The sequence below is a fragment of the Protopterus annectens genome, chromosome 1.part1 (assembly GCF_019279795.1).
Source record: "Protopterus annectens isolate FY-2018-M chromosome 1.part1, PAN1.0, whole genome shotgun sequence".
Taxonomy (NCBI): Eukaryota; Metazoa; Chordata; order Ceratodontiformes; family Protopteridae; genus Protopterus; species Protopterus annectens.
The window spans coordinates 532,230,977-532,252,313 of NC_056726.1; the positions used below are offsets into that span (position 1 = coordinate 532,230,977).

General features: G+C 43.0%; 1 protein-coding gene across 4 annotated transcripts in view; it reads right to left on the reverse strand.

Moving 5' to 3' along the window:
* The window catches only part of XPNPEP3 (X-prolyl aminopeptidase 3), a 1,069,913-nt gene that overhangs the window by 343,603 nt on the left and 704,973 nt on the right, over positions 1 to 21,337 (reverse strand). The gene's annotated exons all lie outside the window — the stretch shown is intronic.

Genomic DNA, 21,337 nt, shown 5'->3' on the forward strand with positions numbered 1-21,337 from the left:
ACTTACTGACTCGAGGCCTCCCTATATCCCACAATGCCTTGGGCTAGACCCCCAGATCTCGTTTGGAAGACCTAACACCAAAAAAATACAAAATAATACAAAAGGACAACTGTCCCAGAAGCAAGACTTCAGCTAGAGGGCTGAAGAAAAAGGTAGAGGACATAAAACGGTAAAGACTCAGCCAGTGACAAGACTTGTAGGAAGACTCTTCTCGGTCCATCTAGGCTAGAAGGATGGAGGGTGGGACGCAAGAAAGAAGGCGAGAAGAAGACAACTAACATGGAACGTTATGGTAGGTACATAACTTCTTAATGTTAAGTTGTCTCTCTCGCCTTCATTCTTGCTGGTTGGGACAGCGTCCCTAGCACCTTAGTCCTGGGTGGCTCATCGGAACAGACTCTTGAGCACAGTGGAACCAAAATCATTTCTACTCCTAGAGGCCACATCCAATTTATAATGTGAAATGAAGGTATGAGGGGTGGTCCATGTGGCCGCCGCACAAATGGCTTCCATTGGTAGTCTTGCTTAAAAGGCTACCGACATAGCTAAAGCCCAAGTAGAGTGGCCTTTAGATTTAGCAGGGAGTTCTTTATGCCTCAACTGATAAATAAGGGTAATAATAGAGGACAACCACCTGGATAAGGTTACTTTAGACACTGGTCGACCCTGCTTACCCTCTGCATAGGACAGGAAGAGTTGGTCTGACTTCCTTATTTGCTCAGTCCTATGCAAATAGAAACGTAATTGCCTGTGAACGTCCAACTGGTGTAATTTGTGTTTAGCTTTGTTGGAATAATTTGGAAAAAAGACTGGCAGATCGATGGACTTATTCAAATTGTTCTCGGAGGGGACCTTAGGAAGGAACGAAGGATTAGTCCTGAGTGAAACTCTATCCTTATGGAAAACTAGATAAGGAGGACGAACACAAAGGGCTTGAAGTTCAGAAACTCTCCTCGCTGAAGTAATGGCCACCAAAAAGAGGGTTTTCCAAGTAAGCAATTTCAAGGAACAGGAAGCTGCCGGTTCAAAGGGAGGAAGTATCAAGGAAGCTAGGAACAAATTTAAGTCCCACGTAGGCGGGGGATCTCACACTGGAGGCCTGAACAAGATTGTTCCTTTCAGAAAGGCTTTGCAAAGCTTATGCGACATGATGCTGGTTTCTGACAGGCCCGTATGGAAATTAGAGATTGCCGCTAATTGAACTCTAATGGTGGCCGACGAGGAGCCCGCTTGAAAAAGTTCTTCTAAGAAGTCCAGAACGTTATGGACAGGGGCCGTGAAGGGATCTATATTTCTAGCCTTTGCCCAGAAAGAGAAACGTTTCCACTTACTAGCATAAGTCTTCCTGGTTGTAGGTTTGTGCAAGGAAAGGATAACCTCACGCACTGAATTGGAAATACTGGGAAGCCTGACTAAGGTTGGAAGTGGAGCAATCAAGCAGCGAGGTTGAGAGACTGAAGAGACTGCTGCAGCCTGCCCGACTGATGGATCAGGAGGTCCGGAACTAGGTCCAGATTCCAAGGCTGCTCTAGAAGGTGACGATGCAGGAAGGGGAACCAGATTTGTCAAGGCCAGTAGGGGGCAATGAGGATCATCCTGTAACCCAGCACGGTAGCTTTCTGAATTAGTTTGGGAATTAGTGGAAAGGGTGGGAATGCATACAGAAGTCCCTGGGGCCAATCGTGAACTAGAGCGTCTCTGGGGGAGTGTCCAGGAAGAGAGTGAAGAAACTGTCTCACTTGCTGTTGAGAGGAGTTGCGAAAAGGTCGCAGCAAGGCTGACCCCATTTGCGGAAGATTTTGTCCACTTCTGTCTGGTTGAGAGGCCACTCGTGAGGCATGAGAATAGCTCTGCTTAGTCTGTCCGCTATGACGTTGGACTTTCCCAGGGATGTGCGTTGCCATCAGAAACCGTTGAGAGGAGCTCGCCCACTGCCACAGTCTGAGCGCTTCTCGACATAAGGGATATGACTTGGTTCTGCCCTGCTTGTTGATGTACCACACTACAGACATATTGTCTGTCTGAATTGCAGTGGTCCCAGTGGGTAGAGAGTTCTGAAGAGCGTGCAACGCTAAAAGCACCACCCTCATCTCCAAGACGTTTATGTGCAAGTGGTACTTGTGGGGTTGCCAGGTGCCCTGGACAGTCCTGCCCTGAAAATGCCCCCCCCCCACCCGATCAAGGAGGCATCCATGGTCACCGTAGCAACTGGAGGAGGAAGGACAAATGGTCTCCCCCGGGGTACTGATGGAGAGACCATCCACCAAGCCAAGTGGTCTTTGCATGACTGTGTGATTATTATATTGTAAGACAAAGGAAGTTGTTGAAAGGACCATTGGGTGAAAAGCATCCACTGGAGAATCCTCATGTGAAAACGAGCCAGGGGAACTAATATGATCGCTGCTGCCATGAGACCTAAGGTGTTTAGGACGAATCTGACCTGAATCTTTCTGCATCCTAATAATACCTGTACATGTTGGCGAATGTCTGCCACTCTGTCTACTGGAAGCATTGCAGACAGATCTTTTGTATTTAATCTTGCACCTATAAAGGTTAAGGACTGACAAGGCGACAATGCAGACTTTTCGAAATTTATTGAGATACCTAGGTTGGAGCATGTTTGGATGGTATAATCCCTGGCTCTTAGCAATTGATGTCTGGTGGTAGCAGTAAGGAGCCAGTCATCTAGATATGGAAACACCTGGAATCCTTGCCGTCTCAGGTGAGCGGTAACCACTGCCATGCATTTGGTGAACACCCTGGGGGCTGTGGTGAGACCAAAGGGCAGGGCTCTGAACTGGTAATGACTGGCTCCCAGCCGGAAGCGGAGAAACCTTCTGGAAAGCCTGTCCATTTTGATGTGGTAGTACGCATCCTGAAGATCTATGGAGCACATCCAATTGTCCTGACCCAAGAAGGGTAGAATGGACTGAAGTGTGACCATCCGGAACTTCGTTCTTTGAACAGACTTGTTTAGACTGCTGAGATCCAAAATGGGTCTCCAGTCCCCTGTCTTCTTTGGTACCAAAAAGAACTTTGAGTAAATTCTGGATCCTTGCTGGTCTGCTGGGACTTGTTGGATGGCCCGTTGTTTTAGCAGTCTTGAAATTTCTTGTACTGCCTGTTCCCTTAGACTGGGTGGAACATCTGGGATGGGATTGTTTGATTTTAAGGGAGTGTGGACAAACAGGATTTTTTAACCTCCAGATATGATAGACTGTACCCATCTGTCTCGAGTGATGAGACGCCAGGCTTCTGGCCTCCGAAGGCAGACAGCCGGGCAGCCCCTCAGGGGTGCTGGAAGGGCTTGTCAGAGAAAGATTCTCTGCTGACCTGATTCTGCGGACCCCCTCTGTCCCGCGGGTGGCGTCTAATGTTGTTCCCTCCTCTGCTTCTGGAGGGAAACTCACCACGTGTGTAAGGCACGGCTCCCTGGGGTTTCCGGAACCACATCTTCCCACTCTTCTGACCCTTAGGGTATGGTCTAGAGGGAGTGGAAAAACGGACTCCAACGGCAGAGAGAGTCTTGCCTTCCTGCTCACACCTGGTAAGTGTATCTTTCACCTGAGGTCCAAACAGAGCCGGACCATCAAAAGGGGTGTTGGTGAAAGACACCTTGAAGGGATTAGGGAAGTTACATAACCGCATCCAGGCATGCTTTCTCAAGGCCACGGCTGTGCCTGTGGCTCTACTCGCCCCATCAGCTGCATACGAAATGAGCCGCATGGAGGAGTTAACAATAGAATTAAGAGTCGCCAGCTGGGAGTTTATCTTGTCTTGAGCCCCCGCAGCTGATGGATCTTGCAGGATATCTCCTAGCTCCTTGAGGAGATCCCTCTGAATATGGGTGAAGTGGCACAAATAATTCAGCGACCGCATGGAGAAGGTCGCTGAGGAAAACATCCGCTTCCCGTATCTATCCATCGTCCTAGACTCTTTATTAGGGGGATGGACAGGTACAGAAGTATCAGCCAACTCCTTTTTCGTGGCAGCTGCTACCACCATGGCATCAACGGGGACATGCTTTGTCAGAAACTGTTTATCTTGGGGGGCTGTGATAAACTTAGTGGGCCTGCGAGGGGTTGGTTCCAGTGTGTCCGGAGCTGACCACGCCTTCCGAGCCACCACTTCCATTAATGGATCAAAAGGCGGAGACACCCAGGAGGTGGAGGGGCGAGAACCAAATGCATCCAAGTATACCGACTCGTCCTCAGAAGGGTTAAGGGCAGACCAGTTCCCCCTCTGCTTAAGGATCTCAAGGATGTCTGAGAAAGAGACATCTTCAGAGGGGGATCCTCCAAGTCAGTATCTGATGTGACCGACTCTGGGGAGTCGACATGTTTCCTCTTACATTTCCTCTTTCGAGGGGGCTCCTCTGAAATCTCAGGGGAGGCCTTGAAAGAGGGAGATACACCCAGAGGGGTGACCTGGAGCATTTTTCCCCTCGCTTGGGGTCTGGAGGAGGGGCAGAGACCAAAGCAGACACCCTGGGGGGAGGAATTGCAGCGGCTGATCGAGGTGCAGACTCAGAAGTCAGCACTCTCCTTATGACCTCAAAGGCACCCCTGTCCGGCACAGAAGAGGGCCCCTGCTCCGAGGAGATGGGAATCCTCTCCGGCACCGAAAGGGACGGCTCCAAGGCCGATGTAGGAGCCGAGCTTACCTGCGAAGCTCCGAGAGGAAGAACGGGGTCTCAGTGCCCAGATCCCTCCAAGGACGGAACCATTGAAGAAATCGGAACCGAAGGAGCCGAAAGGGGAAGCATCAGCGCAGACGTTTCCAGGATCCGAGCCCCAACAAGCTCTGGCTCCGAACTGACAGGAGGAGTCGGAGGAGGAACTACTTCAGAAAAGGGAGCAGCCACAGCCTGATGAGGAGGGCTAGTTAACATTTTAGCCAGGGCCTGCAATTTGAGGAGTCTACTAACCACTCTCTCCAAGTCATGATCGGACAGCCTTGAGGACCGAGAAGAGTGTGACCTATGGCTCCGTTCAGACTGTAGCAAAGGTGATCCCGGAGCCGAGCGAATCGACTCCAGGGATGGCAATCTGGATCGCTTACGGCTCCCTGATGGCTCCGACACCAAGGTTGGAGCCGAGAGAGATTTTGATACTTCGGCCCTGGCCGGAACCGAAATTGAAGCAGACGCTCCACCTGGCGACGGCTCCATACTGGGAGCAGACGGCTTGGTGGGCTTAGGGGTTTTAGCTGGCTGAGACTTTGCCTGAGACCCCTCGGGTTTTAATAAACCCCTGAGAATTAACTTGTTCCTATGCTCCTGCAGGACTCTCGGACTAAAGGCATGACATACCGAGCAAGAGTCCTGCAGGTGTAGGGAACCCAAACAATAAACACAGGAAGTGTGACCGTCTGTCAGAGACATTTTCTGACAGCACGAGTCACACTTCTTGAACCCTGATACCTTGGTATCCTTTGACATGTTATAAATAAAAGGAATACCGATGGATGAAATTTTAGACTAGTGCAAAAAAACACACACACATACACTAGTCCCACACCTTCACACAAAAATTTTAGGTAACTATACTAACAAAAACTAAGAGACTATGATCTTAAACTACAAAAGCTAAACACTACTTCCTACTGAAAACAATGTAAAAGGGAAGGGGATAGCCTCTAACTTAAACGGCCTACTTAGGGAGATGGGGGGGGGAGAAACTCTCTGAGTAAAAACGAGTTTCCTAAGGGTCAGAAAACACAGGGAAACCAAGACTAGTCTACAGTATTACTCTGATTTAACAAAAGATTCGAAAAATATACACTAACAGTTAAACTACTAAAAATACAAAAGATTAATATGACCTGAGCCAGTGAAGTGCAACCTCGTAGCTGAAGCGGCAAACGAGATCTGGGGGTCTAGCGCCAGGCACTGTGGGATATAGGGAGGCCTTAAGCCAGTAAGTAGCTCTCGAGCATTAGAAAATGGCCGAGTCGGAGCCGAGGGTCGGCTCCGAACCCAACCAGCAAGAATGAAGGCGAGAGAGACAACTTAACATCAAGCTGTTACTCAGTGTGCAGCCATCTTGGAAGTCCATACGTTTGTAGTTGTTTTATGACTTCCAGAAGCTGCACCACATCTGAGCAAAACTCTTGTGTGTGAATTACTGACATGCAGATGCTAAGTCCTGGTTTCTAGCAATGGGAGGTTGCATGGGAACCAGAAGTTAGATGACCAGATATATGTGATGTCATTCTGTACAGAAATAATGCTTTAATATTAGCTAAGACTGAAGTCTCAGGGCAGTCTGTTTCTTGGAACTTGACAAAGAAGGATCCCTCCCCTACATCATCTTGTCTTGCTCTATTACGGAAGTAGGAACAGTAATTCTCTACAACAGAAAGGAAAATATAGTGAGAATAGTTGAGCATTGTTTTTCTGTAACTGTGTGAATCTTTACAGTTGTGTTACTTCTTAATATTGCCTGTGAATGAAACTCTTGTGTTTACTATAAAGAGATATTTAGTATTTTCATGTTCTTTTATTAGTTATCATTAAATATATTTAAAATTTTCATTCTGGCTGGTCCTTTAGAAAATATTTTAACCTTTGAGAGTACTTGTATCTATTGGTGACACTGTAGCCACTCCTGAAAGCCTGGCTGTTTGGTCAACATTACCATTTGTATGAATATTAATTTCACTCAGTATAACTGGGTACCCTTACAAAAGCCTTAGAGTAGCTGGCTTTGGGGTGTCTGGTGGCAGGGTAGCTACCTTATAGTCTGGGCAGAAGGGGGCATAGCTAGTAAATCTGTGCCAGCCTTTTCCATGTGTGTGTGTGTGTGTGTGTGTGTGTGTGTGTGTAAATCAAATCTCACAATATGTGTGTGTCAGCTACCTGGAGCAGGGACATGAAGCACTGGTTTCACACAGAGGGTACTGGAGGACTTGGCTTGGACACTTGGCTGATGTCTCAACCCTATAGCTGTACCAGTGAGGAGTCTTAATGGGGACCTACAGGGAGACATACAGAAATCCCTACCCTGGACTGAGTGTGTTCCATGTGTGCTCTTCAGGGAAATTGTCCTTGATGCAGACTGGTCTGCATCTAGAAATACTGAGTGTATCCCCATTTGTATTCCAAGTGAACGTCCCTCCACAGCGTCAGTGGTGAAGATTCAGACTCCTTGGTTACTGGCCCAGAGTGGGGACATCATACAGAGAAATGGAAGAGGGATGCCAGAAAAGGTGCCATATCACACAAACAGGAATGAAAGGATGCATCTTAGTGGTACGTACATAAATGCCATATCCGTTTCACTTCATCCATCCGATCTGACCGATGGGTCGGAATCCTCAGCTACTGGGAAACTTGGAGGCAGCATGACAAGATGCCCTTAAGGATGAAGGCTCCAAGAGAAACCCTGGATCTTGAAATCAAATCTTGTTTTACAATGCTTAGTAAAGGTATGCACCATAGACCAAATTGCTGAAACACAAATACCATCAATCATCCAATTCTTGAAGAAGGCTGCAGGTATAGCCACATAATGTGTTGAATGAGCTCTTGCTTTACATGATGATTTATTATAACTGGTATAAACAAAGGTGACACACTCAGCCAGCCATCTAGACAGTGTTACCCCAGACATTTTCCCCCAGTTTACTGGGTGGAAATGATACAAATAACTGGAGGTCTTCCTTGAATAATTTGGAGCAATACAAGCAGAATCTCAATTGTCTGTGAACATCTAGGGTGTGTATAGTACACTCTCCCTTGTTGGAGTAATTAGGAAAAATGCTGTAAGATGGATCATTTGTCTCAGGTTAGCTCTGAAAGCCACTTTAGGAATAAAATACGGAATTGATCTACAATAAAACCTACCCTTGTGAAAAAATCAGGTATGGTTGGACAGTAAAAAGGGAATGTAGCTTAGATATTCTCCTAGCTGAAGTGAAGGCCAAGAAGAAGAGAGTTTTCCAAGTAAGGAACTTTAAGGCAATGGAGGAAGCTGGTTCAAAGGATGATTGCATTAAAGCTTCTAACGCAAAAATTAGGTGCTAAAGAAAAGGAAGTTGTCTCACTCTGAGTCTATGGAGAAAGACCCCTCTTCTCAGGATATCTTTACAAAGTTTATGTGATGTGGGAGTCTGCCTGGGGAAGAAAATTGGAAACTGAAGCCAGATGGACTTTAACTGTTGAAACACTGGCCCCTACACTGAATAATGTATACAAAAACTGTAAACCTTAGGAATCAAGGTTTCAAATGGGTTTATCTCCCAAGAAGCAGCCCAGAGAGCTAAATTCTTCAATTTTCTAAGACATGCCTTTCAAGTAGAATCTTTTTGAGATGCAAAAGAATCCAAACAACTTCTTACGATAAAGTAGGGTATATGCCTATTACTGAAATTACAGATTTCAAGTGGTTACCTTCAGGTTCTGGAGATCTGGGTAAAGCTTTCTGAATGGGTGAGAGCAGATTCAGAGATGTTTTCAGAAGCCAAAGTAGCTTCCTGAGGTGAGCCAATCTGTCAATGGCAGAATAGAACACAGAAGATAACAGTTGCTCTGCACCAAATGGCTTTCAATAAAAATCTGCATATCAAGGATACAGGGAGGTAAGCATAAAGAATCCCTGAAAGCCACTGCTTGACAAGACTTTCTTTCAAGAACTGCTTATCTTGCTGAATCAAGACAAAGTAGGTGTTGCATTAGGTACTGTCCGGGAATGCAAAGGGATTGCAACAAGGATGGCCTCAATGGCTGAAGATGGTCTGAGACACCATTGGATTAAAAGACCACTTGTGAGGCATTAGAATAATTCTTCTGAGCCTGTCCATAAGACAGATGGATTTCCCAGAAGTATGCATTGCTACCAGAAAGTGGTGCGAGTTCACTGCCACATTCTCATAGTTTCCCAACATAAGGAATAGGACTTGGTTCCTCCTTGTTTGTTGATGCAGTATACAACAGACATGTTGTCGGCCTGAATGGAAATCACACCTGGGGGTGGTATTCTTGAGGTTTCCCACAATGCTAAATGGACCACCCTCACCTCAAAGATATTGATATGAATATTAAAACTCAAACACTCTGAACTCCTTGGACTATCCTTCCTTGAAAATGCCACACACCTCAACAGAGTGGCATGCGTGGTGACTACCACCTTAGAAGGAGGAAGTACAAAGAATCTTCCTGAGTGGACAGGTGGTAATCACATCCACCAATATTAATGTTCTCAGCAGCTGTTGGTCAGAATAATCGAGGAGTTGAGGTGGTGTGTTAGCTGAGGCCACTGATCCCTTAGTAACCACTGTAACATTCATGTGGTAACATGCAAACTATGGCATTAGAACACAAGATGACATGAGACCCAGAGCTCAGAGGTCAAGACAGGCAATGGGTCTGTTGAACGCAAGACCATGGACTGAACAGTGTAAGGTCTCTATCCTGTTCAGGTAGAGAGAATACAGAGTGAACTGTGACTAGATGGGAGCTAAAGAATTGAATGGTCTGAGTAGGCTTAAGCAACAACTTTTCTGTGCTGATTGAGACTCCCAAGGATAGACAAAGCCAGAAAAGGAAATCCATGGACTTCATTAAAGATTCCACCATTATGGCAGCCAGGAGCCAATCCTCCAAATATGGAAACATCCTGTTCCTTGGAACTGTAAATGGGCTGAGACTATGGCTATGTACTTGGTAAACACCTGTCGGGTGGTGAGACCGAAGGGCAGGGCTCTGAACTGATAATGATTGGCTCCTATTCAGAAGTGGAAAAATTTTCTGGATGCTGAGGCAATTCTGACATGGAAATAGTCATCCTGAAGATCCATGAAGCACATCTAGTCTTTTGCCTAAAGGCATGGCAGATTCAATTACACTATGACCATTCTGAACAGGCTGTTTTTAATGAAGGTGTTGAGGTGACTGTGTAGACTGTACTCCCTATCTTAAGTGGAGTATTACCTTCCACGTGGAACTGTCTACTGAGCAGCTGATATATTTGGAACCATTTGTCATAAAGTGGTGGTGGATAGTGTCTTCAACAATCACATATGAAGTTGATATACTGGCTCATTACCCATGGATTACCAATTAATATAATTTTTCATATTCTTTTTATCTTTGCTGCCTGCAAACCATCAGCTCTCCCGTGATTCAGTTGGCCATTCACTTCTTTTTGGGTGAGAACTGGTTGGGGGAGGCCATCAAGGTTTTCTGCTTAGACCTACCGCCATTTCATGGCAGCTGATGGGTTTAGCCACACCACCATCCTCCCAAACAAGCATGTTACTGCGCATGCCCAACTCCAGCTACAGAGTGTCAAAGCATAAATGTTAGCAATTCAACATGTTTGGACATCTGACCTCCAGTTGGTGCTAGTAAAGCAGGTAACTTCTTTTAGGTGTTTGGCAGTAAGTGCCAAGTATTAAGGATATGAGCTGTTAACAGGCTGCTTCCTATGGTATAGGGTTTGATTAACCCTGAGCCTTCATTTGCCTACTATCGGATCTCGAGCAATTCACTTAACCAGATAGTACTTTGGGGCAACTGGGTTAGGCTTCTCAGTGGTCCCTTTTGATACAATGATGGCTTGAACAAAAATTAAATCCTATGAATAAGAAATTTTATCATACTTTTGTATTTCAAGGAAGAAATAAGTTATATCCTTGGTTTCATGTATCCCCCCTCTGGTGTTAAATTGGTTTTAAAATTAAGGCACACATGCCCAATCATATTTCAAGCTGTGACTGTCATATTTATATATAGCATGCCTCCGCACCCCGTAACCAGACAGCCACCTTTTGTGTAGACTTCTGATGTCAGACTGGGACAAAACTGAAAAAAAAGAGGAAACAGAATATAACATATTTGCTGCTGGACATATATAAACAGCATACTTAATTACTCTCCCCCAAAAGATAGCCACCTGTATATACAACAGATGTTTGATTGTGAAGAAAATAAAAAAATGATTAAAATAACATTTCCAGGTTACTTCCAGAAACAGTAAGTGCTTCACTACAAGCTACAATGACCCTCTCATGCACCCTTCTGAAGTTTATGAAGTAAATTAAAGAAATAATGACTGTCCCCAGCCCAACATAAGCTATAGTGACCTCTGAGGTTTGGGAAGAAAGTTAAAGAAATAAGGACAACGTTACCAGCCGCCCCCACACAAGTATTGCGACTTTCTCTGTACACCCAAGAGCAAGGCTGGTTTTAGACTAGGTGGGCTTCAGGTCACAGATTATTAAGCCCATCTCAAAACCCACCTAAAGCCTCAGTGTGTGGGTGCCACCGGCACCCAGAAGTTTTGGAGGTCTGGGTATTCTGTGATGCATTTATTCTTTTGTCGGTTTGGGGGGTGTGGAATAACTGTTAAACTGGGCAAGTGACAACAGGGTCAGTTATTTTCATCCAGATAACCCCACCAAGCAGTTATAGCCACTTCTATGTACAACTCAAATGTCTGATTGTGATAAACGAGAATGACAGATGCACTTTACCTTTGTCCCAAACAAACAGTTGTCACACATTAAAATATTGCATGTTACTTCACATAATCACATTAGTAGTGCAAAGCCAAAATAATAAGCAAACAGCAGCAGGCAGCTAGCCATTTTTTTCTAGAGGACAACCACAGCAATTATACTTCCTCTTTGCAATATCTAGTGTTGTCCAATTAAGCAGTCCATCTTACTTATCATAAAACTAGTCCTTCAAAGCCATACAGTGAATGTTAAAATTGGGAAAAGGCAAGGTCAGTTAATTGCATTCAGCCAACCCCAACCTTCACCTAGCAGTTATAACCAGAATGCCTGATGGCTATATTTATTTTATTTATTTGTTTAACATTTGTTTACTGGGAAAGTCTGACTTGGAACAAAGCCAATTTTCAGCGGAGGCCTGGGGAGAAAAGCTCCAGACATATGTCTTTGTAACATGGGAGGAAATCGGAGTACCCGGAGAAAACCTACACGAATGCAGGGAGGACATGCAGACTCCTTACAGAAGGCACTCCAGCAGAGAAATGAACCGGAGAACCTCTTGGTGTGAGGCGATAATGCTACCGCTGCACCACTGCACCATTTATTATTATTTCAGCTCCGCAGTCCACAAAAATAAATTTTCACACATTAAAATATTCCAGTCTAAGTTGCTTCACAAAAATCACAAAGCTAGGAAAAATTTGGCCAAAAATCTGCCAGCATCACTGTAAAAATAGTAATGACACTTATCTCATTGCACCATTCCCATCATTACTGTCTACACAAATAAAAAATATATATACTGCATGAAATAGCTGGTTGATCACTGCCAGTATTGTTTAAAAAAAAAATAAATAAATAAAAAAGAAAAAACAGTAATTACACTTCTCATCACACCATTTCCCTCATCCCAACAGCCCAGACAAATCAAAAGCTAGAAAAAAAAATGCAAAAAATCTCTGGTTGATCATTGCCAGTAACATTACAGTAAGACAGTAGTAACACTTATATCACAAACTCTGCAATATTCCTCTCATCTCTGTCCATAAAAAGATGCCCAATTTTGAGATTTACTGAAACTCCATCAGGCAACTTTGCTCCTATATTTGAATGTTGTGAGGTCTCCATTTCAGTGACCTCGCTAAGTTTAAGCCAACTCAACATGACTGGTCTGCAGCAATGGAAAACCTGATTTTCTGGGGGCATTTTCTTTTTGTAGAGACAATGTTTATTTTTTTAGAGCAAAGAGCTATTGCTCTAAAAAATAAATAAATATGGAAAGAGCTCTCCTACCAGCACAGCACCCTAGGTGACTGCCTAGTCTCCCTATGTTTAAGGGGAGCCCTGCAAGGCCTGCCACCAATTAACATTCAAATTAGTCACAGAAACAAATTGGTGAATTGTTTCTATCATAATTTTATTGTTTCTTGCATTATGTAATGCAGTTATACAATATATCTGCCTTACTGTGGTATACTTTGGTGTTAACTATTAGCCAAATTTTAAGATGATTCTGGTACCAAGGATTTTAAATTCTCTCTCAAACTTCACAGCACATGTCCCAGCAGCAGTGGTGGACAGGATGCGGTATGAATAATCCAAGTTCTGCTAGGATATGATGCAGAGTTATGGGAAAACTATAGATATAGGCAAAAATTAAGGATATATTAAATTTATTGCTCTAAAGCTTTACTTGCTTGCTCTAAGCTGCATGTTTTGGCTCTGTGGCTTAGAGGAGACTACAAAATTCCATGGAAGAAGCAGAAAATACAGTTGTGTAAGCAAACTTACTGTAAGGATGATCACTGCTACAATAGCCTTAGCTATAAGGGTTATATCCCGCCACGGATAATAACAGCAGGCTAGCTTCCAAAGCCTCAGGGCACCTTCCATGACCCAAACTGTCTGGCAGCTTGAACCAAGCCGACTAAAATATATGTTTTGCTGCCAAGACCTTCAGAGTTTCCCAGCTAGAGACAGGGAGGCTGAGCCCCAAAAGGCCAATGCTAGGAAGAAAAATAAATAAATAACCACACCCTTGCACAAACAGCACACCAGAAAACAAGGGAGATGGGAAGAGGGAGTGACTACTGCAGCAGTGATAATTTGGACATCTACTGTTATTGTAAATGTACTTATACAACTGCACTATCTTTATCATATTAATCACTGCTGCAGCAGCCTGAGCTATTTGTGTAGATTACCCTAGATTACTACATTTGGGAGGTGGAAGAAGAATCCAGAAGTCATTGGAGAATGATCCTAGCAGAGACTGATCTAGACCTATAGAAAGAAGCAACTTTATAGTGCTTTGTAAAAGTATGTACAAAGAACAAAGCTGCTACTTCTAAAATACGTCTAGAATCCATCCCATTCCAAAAAGCCTTGACCCTGCCTGGAACAGTTTTGTTATGGTGACTACAACAAATAGCCTTAGACAACCATTTGGAAACTATCTGTTTTGACACAGATTGCCCTTTTTTTACCTTCACAAGAAATGAATGCTTGCTCCAGAGATATAAAAGATCTACTTCTGTCAAAACAGTACCAGAGCTGTCTGTGAACATCTAAAGTATAGAGTACCCTTTCTCCCTAATTTTTGGGTTCAAGTAAAAAAAAAAATAATGGATAATGGATAGTTTAGCTTAAAGTAAACTTGGATACTGCTTTGGGCATAAAAGAAGGATTAGTTTTTAGAGAAACCCTGTCCCTGTGGAAAATGAGATGTGGATGACTCACCATAAGAGTTTGCAATTCAGATACCCTTCTTGCAGAGGTCAGAGCAATCAGTAAAACTGTTTTCCATGTTAAGAATCTCAAGTCAGCCAGGCTATCTGGTTCTAATGGAACACGTTAGCTTCTCTAACACAAAATCAAGACACCAAGGAGAGGCCGCTGGTTTTCTTGGAGGCCTCTTATTGCAAAACCAGTTTCAAAAACTTCTTGACATGAGAATGCATTGAAAGAGGAGGAATCATGGGAAACATGATGAAATGTATGATAAAAGAACCTCGATAGAGAAGTAAGATAGGCCACAGGAAAGTAACTCACAAATATTGTAAAACCAGAGAACAACTAGTCCTGAAAACCTTTTCCATTTATTAAAATATGATTTTCTAGTAGCAGGTTTTCTTGCCTCCATTAGTAAACACTGCACATTCTCAGTAAACAGGCTCCTAAAAGGAATTAAGACCTTATCATCCAGACAGTCAAACAAAGTTGACTAGTGCTGGAGTGTATCAAACACCCTTGCTCTTGTGTGAATAGAGTCAGTCTCTAAGGAAACATGGTAATTGTCCCTGGCCATTTCCAAAATGGAGAGCCATGGTTGCCTGGGCCAGAAGTGAGTCACCACAATGATCTTCGGTGATTTCTTCTGAATCTCCAGAAGTACCCTTTTTAATGGAAAGGGTGGAAAAGCATACAGACATATTCCTGTGCAAGGAAAGAAAAAGGCATCAGTCTTCCAAGTCTTCCTGTATAGACTCCTAGAGTAGAATCTTGTCAGATGAATGTTCAGTGAGGAGGCAAAGAGGTCTACTGAGGAACTACCAAGAGATGGATCAGATCTTGGAAACCCCCCTGATCTAGTTTCCATTTGCGTGAGTCTGCTCTTGTCCTGTTCAGCTTGTCTGCCACATAGTTTTGCTCTGACAGAAAGTAGGATGTGTGTAAAGTGAGAATGTGTTGGGAAGGTATATCCCAGGCTAACATAGCAGGGGGTTACAGTCTGGTTCCTCCTTGCTTATTCATGTACCACATAACAATTTGAAGAGGTCACTTCAGAGAGCTGAGTGCCTTGATCAGGCAAGCATTTCTTTTACATTTCTGTGCTTGCATCTGTACTTGGTGTCTCCCACACCTTGCACTTTCATCCCTCCTAAAACTGCTCCCCAAATGATGTCCAATGTGTCTGGGGTGACTGCTTTAGAACATGGCAGGAGAAAGGGAGACCTGGATTTAGGGATATCTGTTGTCTCCACCAAGTTTTTTTTTTTTTTCTGAAAAACCCTAGCACTTGAATTTGGTGCTGGGACCAGAGAGACTTCAAATACCACTATATCTTTCTCATGTGAAGTCTTGCCAGGGGTTTCATGAGAATCATAGAAGCCATGAGAGCCAACATGCTGAGGTATTCCCTCAGTGACCGAAATCTGTGTGGAAAACCCTAGAAGCAAATCTACCTTTTTCCTGTGGAAGAAACTCTCTTTGAAGTATGGTTTCTAGATGACAAATCAGAAGCAAAATCCTGTGATGAGGAGTCAGTAAAGACTTTTGAATGCTCTCCTGGAATCCCAGCCTGTGTAAGAGATGTCTCACCCAAGAGAGATTCCTGACACAGTGAAAAAGACTATGCAAAGATACGGAAGTCATCTAACTATGGAAAATTTGAATACAATGTAGCCTACAATGATTTACAACTGGAGCTAAACACTTTGTGAACACTCTTGGTGCAGTGGATAGTCCAAAGGGTAAGGCAAAGAACTGATAATGGGATCAACACACACAAAACCTTAAGAAACGCGATAAAAGGAATGTGATGAAAAGCATCTTTTAAATCTAATGTTACAAGGAAACCTGAATGAGAAAGAAAAGTTAACAGTTTATGAAGTGACATTTTGAATTTGTGCATTATCACAAACAGGTTTAGGAAAGAATGACCCAGAACTGGTCTCCCAAGTATTTTCTTCCCTTGGCATTAAAAACCTCCTTGAATAAAACCCCTTTTCCCACCTGGGAAGGGGGGAGCTGGTTCTCTTATTCCCTGGGAAAGCATGTGATGAAGGAGAGGTGGAAACAACAGAGTCTGGTCTAAAGGATAAGGAAATAAGCCCTGGAAAGGAAGAATTTCTCCCACTGCCATCTGTAACCTTGATGAATGATTTTCAGAACCCATTTGTCTAAAACTAACTGTTGCCAAAGAGAAAAGTAGAGATTCAGACTTTCTAAAAGAAAAATGGGGGTGCCAGGGTGGGACTGGGATCAAAGTCTCAAACAGTGTTTCTGACTCACTGGACTGTCACTGGTTTTGGGATTTTCCAGAATGCTTTTTGGAAACCCCATGGCATTTCTTATTAAATGTCTGTTTACCTATATTTTGTTCAGACTGTTTATTTTATTTCTTACCAAAACTGAATGAGGAGTCAGTGAATCTATTGGAGAAGTTGGAAAAAGAGGGCTGAAAAATCTTATAGATTCCCTGTATCAGCTTATCCCTTTCATCACACTTTTTGATCACCTCTGCAGCACAGAGGCCAAAAACTAAACCTCTATGCAAATGATAATTTAAATTTTAATTTTTAACATCATTAGGGAGGTTTTGAGAATGCAGCCAGCAAACACAATCTTATACCCTTACATTCAAGCCTCAAAACTAAACATGATTCACTATATAAATATCTAACTTTTAAAGTAATGCAGAGTGGTGACATAAACCCTAACCCATGACTGAACACACAAGCAAATACTAAAAGCCTGACATTATTTACCATCAACCTAAGAAGTATATGTAACAAAATACCCCCCCCCCCCTGCACACATGGACTGAACAAAATAAACACATATTAGCCTTAACAGAAACCTGGCTTCACCCCAGCATAAATAACACTGACATTTTACCCCTCTAAATACTCCACTTATAGGACAGACAGACCAAAATAAAGGGTAAGAGTATAGCACTCCTATATTCCTCCACACTCAACATCACTCTCTACCCAAATACCATACCTACCTTCCTAAACGCCAAGATCTTATTAGCTTCCCTTAATCTCAAGAACACAAAAAAATCTGCATCATTGTAGTTTACATCCCATCCAGACACAACATATCAGTCCTGGAAGAAATACTATCCTGGACATCTCACATCAAGCATGCCACAATCATTCTAGGAGACATGAACATTACTTGGCATTCCAACAACCCAAACTCTCCTACTACCACAATTAATCTGTATGGATTTAAACAACTAATTACAAGCCCAACAACAAAGGCCTCACATCCCATTCCACCTGGATTGGATACTAGTATACCACCAAACTGACTTCTCTTTCTCAGGCACTCAATCAATCTCACTTAGTGACAATCTCCCAACATATGCCATCAGAGCTAATACCCACCTTCCAAAAACATACACTCTATGAAATCAGAAAGAAATACTAAGAAATTTAACCAACAACTACTTAATGACTTACTGCATAAAATAGTTTGGACAGCCCTAAAGCTCCTACCCCTAAACAAGGCAGTACAACACTTCAATATCACCTTCCTGAAAATACTTGACACTCTCACCCCTGTACAGTTTAAAAGAATGAAAAAACACACAACCCCATGGATAACCACTAACTGTATTTAGCTCATGGCACAAAGAGATAAAGCATGGAAAACTTGGAAACAAAACAAAACCCAACAAAATCTCCAAGCCTTCAAAGACCTCTGTAATGTCACTACCAAACTTTGTTTGTGTCTTTCGGCTTTTCCCGGTTAGGGGTTGCCACAGCGGAACTCCGGACTGCTAATGATTGGCAGTAGATTTTTACATGCTGGCTTGCCGGGCCTAACGCACAACCTTCAATGAAGGAACGCCCATTCATGCATGTCGACACACAGAAGACGCTCTAACTGAGAATCAAACGGGCAACGTCTAACTGTGAGGTGACAACGCTACCGCAGCACCACCACTGCAGTAATGCCAGACAAAAATAAAAAATCTTATTATTCCAACTTACAGCTACAACATAAACAATACCAAAAAATTCTGGAACTCAATATCTACATTTCTCAAGCCAGGGTGAAACAAAGAGCACACCCACTCAGCAAATGCCCACCCATCTCAAATAGCAGAGGAATTTAATAAACACTTCATAAAATCTATAGCTGACCTACTAACCACCAACACTGATACAATAAACCCCCACCCAAACATAAACCCAACCTCCAACTACTCAATACCGTCCAAACCAGACCACCCCAATAAATACACAAACAGCCATTCCAAAGGTCTCCCAACTTCCTTCACCTTTTATCTTATACCCACTGCCAAAATAAAAAGTTTACTGCTCAAGTTAAAACCCTGCTTCACATCAGCAGATAATCTCCCTCCTCAATACCTCAAACTTGCTGCTGACTCAGTTGCTTATCCAATCAGAATATTCATAAACAAATCTCTCCCAGAATCTACAGTCCCTACCATATGGAAACTATCTCATATAACTCCAATACACAAAGAAGGGCACTCTACAGAAGTATCCAACTTCCACCCAAAATCAATACTATCTCCCTTATTCAAAATCCTGGAAAGGTGTATCCACCAACAGCTAGCCAGATACCTACTCCAAACAACCTGCTTATTGAAACTCAATATAGATTCCGACCAGGTCGTAGCACATCCTCAGCTTTACTATCCTTTATTGTCACTATAAACAGGGCCAGAGACAAAGGATACTTTATATCCTCAGTATTCCTGGACCTCTCAAAAACCTTTGAGACAGTCTTCCACCTCTTGCTGCTGAATACCCGGTCAACTTAGGTAGTACAACTACCACAGTACAGTGGTTCCAAAACTATTTACAGGATGGAAAACAAGCTTGTAAAGTAGCCCAACCAATTCTCCCCCCTTCCTTCTAAACCCTACAGGAGTTCTCCAAGGCTCTATCTTAGGGCCATTACTATTTAATATATTCACCAATAGCCTACACACTCCCTCTTCTCCGGGAACACTAATTCAATATGCAGACTATTCAACCTTAGTCTGTACCTCTCGCTCTCTCACAGATCTATAAATCAAGACTCAAAAAGCATTCACGGCCATTGAATCATTGCTCACTGATGCCCAACTTTTTCGGTATTCAGAAAAAAAAACAAAACAAACATACTCCTCCACCACAAAAAAACACACACAGCCCCAACCAATTCAACATCTTCTCTGCTGAAAAAGCTATCACAGAAATAGTCCAAGAGACCAAACTCCTAGGTGTAATTATTGATAAAAATCTCAAGTTCGACCTTTACATACAACAAAACCTAAAGAAGACGCACAAAAAAACTAGGGGTCCTGTACAGAAACAAACAATTCCTCACCAAATCAACCAAAATTACACTTGCAAAAACTTTTCTGCTCCCCTCCCTACTCTATGGGCCCTGTATATTTACCAATTTGCAAAACTCTATCATGTCCTAAATGGAATAATGCTATAATAAAACTGCAAAATTTTCAACCAGTGCTAAATACAAAATACAACACTGTAAACCAATGCAAGAATTAGACTGGCTTGAACTACCAAACCAACTATCATATATCCAATTAACCACTATACATACCCTAATCTATAAACCCACTGCCTGTCTTGCCCTAGCAAACCTTATCAAACACTACAAACAAAGCAGACCACTGAGATCAGAAGACAAAAACCTACTCGAAACATACAAACACTTCAAAAAACACGGTAGATCTCTATACACATACTCAGTTTCCAAATCACAGAATGCACTCCCCCCAAACACTAGATTAACTCCTAGCCTGCCACTATTTAAAGCATCACTAAAGGAAAACCTACACAACTCATAGTTATGCACATGTGTAACCGCATAATAAACTCCAATAACCCCTCTCTATCCCCCACCTTTACTTGATTTTATACTTCCTGAAACATGTACATGCGTAACCACTGGCTAATCTCCCTTTACTTCTCTCTATCCCCCAACTCCACTTAATTTTATATTTTCTGATACTGTTTCCATTATTAAAACGGGACATTGTGAGCAACAGATACTGCACTGGATCTTCTCACCTTTCTCTGTGGAATCTATATTTTACAAAATCACATTAACCATATTCTAGTTTTTAAATCATAAACATGCTACAGAAGATAATCAAAACAGAATATAAGCAAAGACCAACCATTTAGAAAGGTCTCTGCTAACCTGTACAGAGCAGAGCAAAGACTTAAACTGCTTTTAAAATATAAAAACCTAGATCATTATCACAAAACCTCAATGCTTTAGTAGCTTTCAGAAAACCATCCCTCTTACTATAACTCAACCTGCTACATGGAACATGGATACATGGTATTAGTTATTTAAGCAATAACCCACGCCTGGGTGTGGGTAATGCTGGATTTACCCACGGTTGGTGTGGTTTGGTCACGAGGGCGAAGCCGTAGATGAGGGTAATGTGGTTCACACAGCCTATCTTGACCTCGTCAAGGCTTTTGACACCATCTCCCATTCTGGAATTATAGCTAAACTCACTAAACTAGGTATAAATCCCTACGTCACAAGATGGGTTGCCAACTTGCTCACTGACAGAACCCACACTGTAAAAGTTGCAGACTCCAAATCTGACCTCAAAGCAGTGACAAGTGGAGTACCACAGGGTTCCATCCTGGGACCTCTTCCTGTTTGGTATCTACTTCGCTGAAGTACAGGCTAACACAGAAGGCCTCTGGCTAACGAAGTTCGCAGATGACTGCAAACTAGGTGCCATAGTCAAGTCCCCAAATGATGTGCACATCCTACAGAAGGGCCACACTGAGACAGATGCCTGGTGTCAGAGCCATGGTCTCAAGCTAAATGCCAAAAAGTGCAGTGTCATCCCCTTTGGTAAAAGCTCTGTACCCATGAACTACCACATAGGCAGCAATCTACTTAACCGAATGCATGATAAGAGACCTTGGGACCCAGGTGGACAGTAGTCTCTCCTTTGATAGTCACATCGCCACAGTAATCAGGAAGTCCTTCTACATGGCACACCTCATCATAAAAGGGTTCTCATCCAGGAAAAAAGAGGTCACTGTTCCCCTCTACTCGACACTCATTAGACCCATTATAGAGTACAATGCCCCTTTTGGAATGTACCTCACAAGACATCTGCAGCAGCTGGAAA